The sequence below is a fragment of the Mandrillus leucophaeus genome, unplaced genomic scaffold (assembly GCF_000951045.1).
Source record: "Mandrillus leucophaeus isolate KB7577 unplaced genomic scaffold, Mleu.le_1.0 Scaffold51, whole genome shotgun sequence".
NCBI lineage: Eukaryota > Metazoa > Chordata > Mammalia > Primates > Cercopithecidae > Mandrillus > Mandrillus leucophaeus.
In genome coordinates this window covers 5,022,455-5,026,100 of record NW_012105475.1, presented here as the reverse complement: position 1 = coordinate 5,026,100, position 3,646 = coordinate 5,022,455, and the positions used below count along the sequence as shown (strand labels likewise).

At 47.6% G+C, this 3,646-nt stretch overlaps 1 pseudogene; it reads left to right on the top strand.

The window, feature by feature from the left end:
- The window catches only part of LOC105551203, a 6,604-nt pseudogene extending 5,241 nt beyond the window's left edge, over positions 1-1,363 (top strand).
- The last annotated feature ends 2,283 nt before the right edge of the window (positions 1,364-3,646 follow it).

The window sequence follows — 3,646 nt, the reverse complement described above, 5'->3', positions numbered from 1 at the left end:
TCGAAATTTCTAAAAGCTAGACTTGCAACAGGGTGGCAGGAAGCTCACGCTACAGCTTCCTCTACTGCGGTTGGTACCCAGATTGGAACTGATATTCACCATTTCCGTCGTTCCCCATTCTAAATTCCCCTCGCACTTGGCTAATCTTTCTGCTAGTCTCCATTGCTTGTCCAGTGGGAAACCCAGACCTTTTCCTGTGAGGGACCTGAGCCCTTAACTCCTGTGTACTTGCCAGGCGTGGTTGCTGTGTAGGGAAACAAGGGAGGGCCTAGCGAATCCCCGAGTTCCCGACGTACTCTCCCCTGCCTCGATTAGGTAAAGCAATCTTATTTCCTCAGGATAACCAGGGGTAACTGCTGCCATTAGTATATAACTCCCACATGCTTTCTGATTCACTGGCATGAGAAGCCCCAAATGGCAGTTGAAGCTCTAGGTTCAGTGGAACCCCTTACTTAGTCCTTTGGAAGAAGTGTTACCCTTTCAGGGAACCAGGACCTGGGGACCAGCAGAGTCTAAACTTGCAGGTACAGCTGGGTCCTGGGCTCAGGGTCTCCCAAGGCTGAATTCAAGGTTTCGACCAGGTCTGCAATCTCAGCTGGAGCTCAGGGTCTTCATCTAAAGCTCATGGGTTGTTGGCAGAGTTCAGTTCCTAAGGGTTGTCAGATGGTGGTCTCTGCTTTCTTGTTGCCGGCCAACTGGGCTCCCTTCTCATGTCCTGGAGGCCGCTTGTGGTTTTCCGCCCTGTGGTCCTCTCTCCAACATGGCAGTTGCTCCTATGAGGCCAGTGGAAGAATCTCTCTCATCCTCTGAATCTCTCCTTCAGGATGGGCCCAGGGACTTTGAAGAGCTCACCTGATTAGGTCAGGCCCGCCCAGGATAATTTTCCTTTTGATTGATTCAAAGTCAGCTGCTAAGAGCTACCCAAGTCAGCCTACATGCACCAGCTCTTGGGCCTCCGCCTTCTCTTCCTGCTGTCCCAGGACTGGGTGGCTGAGTTCCACATGCAGTTAGAGTGGCTGCCTGCCAAGGGCATCCAGACCAATGTCTACATCAAGCACTCTGTGTCCCTGGAGCCATACCTGATGGAGGGCAGCTACAACAAGGTGTTCCTGGTCAAGGGTAACATCCCTGCCAAGAGCTACACCTTCATCCACATCCTGCTTGATGCTATCAGGGATGAGATGGCCGAGTGCATTGAGAAGGCCTACGAGAAAATCATTTTCACCAAGGGCACCTGGATCCTCTTCCTCAACACACTCAAACAGATGCGGACTACACCAAGAAGTGGGTCCTGGGCCCCGACAACTACTACAGTTTTGCCAGCCAGCAGCAGAAGCTGGAAGACACCACCATTCTGAGTTGAGGATGCCCGGCAGCCCACCAGGCACTGGGTGGAGTAGGGCATACATTATTTAAAACAGTTACAGTGCAGGGTTTCCTCTAATAAAGGTGGATTGCCATTCTGTCCTCCAGGCCCTTATCTCCCAATTCGGATGGTGGGGAGCCAGGTTCTTATATCTGAGATAGATAAGTTTTGGGGCCCTCAGGGGATGGCGATAACACCCTCCAACTGGGTCAGGCTCTGTCTGATGGCTGATGCTCAGGGTTTCAAACACAGATGCCCACCGTAGAGCCCCAGCAGCACTGTGGCCTACAGGAGAGCATGGCCCCAGGTATGGGGACTATTCCAGCCGGCTATGGACACACAGGAATGCTGGGCCAGGGTACCAGATATTTTCAACAAAGCGGGTGAAGTGTCCCATTTAAAAAAATGTTGGCAACGAATTAAACAATTTTTCAAAAAAAAAATAATAATAATAATAAAAACACAGGCCAGATGTGGTGGGTCACACCCGTAACTCCAGCACTTTGTGGGGTGGAGGCGGGTGGATGACCTGAGGTCAGGAGTTCGAGACCAGCCTGGCCAACATGGCGAAACCTTGTCTCTACTAAAAGTACAAAAATTAGCTGGGCATGGTGGCAAGCACTGTAATCCCAGCTACTCAGGAGGCTGAGGCAGGAGAATCACTTGAACTCGGGAGGTGGAGGTTGTAGTGGGCCGAGATCGTGCCATTGCATTCCAGCCTGGGTGACAAGAGCAAAACTTCGTCTCAAAAAAAATCCCAAAACCCCCCCGAAACACACACACACAACAAAGTCAGCTGCTAAGGGGCATTAATTACATGTGCAAAATCCCATTGGTCACAGGATGTCACATAATCATGAGAGTAACTGTCCCATCATAGGCTCAAGTCACAGTCATGCTCAAGGGGAGAGGATGACACGGAGCCTATACACCAGGGAGCAGGAATCTTGGGGGACATCTTAGAATTCCACCTCCTACAGTAACATTTCTTCTCACCATGAACCCACTACAGGTTTTCTGTCTATTCCATAAATACGTTTGTGGTTAGAATTTGAGGAATGTCATACAAAACTGTCTGGTCGGTTCCCCCTGGGTCCTTTGGAAAAGAGTAGCCTTGAAGAGAATGGAGGGCAAGAGTGAGATTATTGAGGAAGGAACCCCCAGAGAAGCCACAGAGGATCAGGATAGAGCCAAGGAGTGCTGAGCCTTCCTCTTGGGTTGGGTGTGAGGCTGAAGCCAATAGTAGAGCTCGCGTCAGACTTGTGGCTGCTCTATTCATTACACAGAAGAATAACACTTCATTAGGTGCTGTCATTCAAAGTGGAATGTATCTTCGTTCTCTTCAGGGTTTTTGGCAGTTAGATTTCTGAGTTACTTCATAAAAATTTAAATTAGCTATTTTTAATGATGACTGGTAGAAGGAAGATAAATCATCATTCACAGAATTTTTAATGGGAAAAGTAATTTCAGTATTCTTTTGGGGGAAGCACTTTTGGGCAAAAGCTATTCCTACAGCCCTCATGTTATTACTTCAAACACGAACCTGGTTTAGAAGAAGAAAGATTTGCTGCTGAGTTTTGTGTTTGGAATTGGTGTACGTGAAGCATGGGGAGTGTCCAATATATGTGTGTGTGTTGTGTTTGAGATGGAGTTTCGCTCTTGTTGCCCAGACTGGAGTGCAGTGGTGCGATCTCAGCTCACTGCAACCTCCGCCTCTCAGGTTCACGTGATTCTCCTACCTCAGCCTCTGGAGTAGCTGGGATTACAGGCATGTGCCACCACACTGGGCTAATTTTGTATTTTTAGTAGAGATGGGGTGTCACCATCTTGGCCAGGCTGGTCTAGAACTTCTGACCTTAGGTGATCCACCCGCTTTAGCCTCCCAAAGTGCTGGGATTACAGGCATGAGCCACTGTGCCTGGCCCAATTTATTTGTAATACAGTAAATCATGCATTATATTAACATTTTCGGTGATTCGTTTTCTCATTTATTAAATTAATGAATCCTTTTTTTCAAAGTGAGGCTTAACATTGTAAGTAATACAGTGGTAGTAGAATGGGGCAAGCCTATTCATCCTGGGTTAAGTGAGAACACCTTCATTTTCATAGTGTAGAGCATTATCCTTTTCTATGGAGATTGAGCTAAATGCCAGGCTTCCCGTATTTGCCCAGAATGTGTAGCAGGCTGGTTTGTAAAAGAGGAGATATTTTGAGTTTGGCTGAAAGTAGCAATTTATTAATAAATTCATTTTTATCTTTTTAAAAATAGAGAAAGGGTCT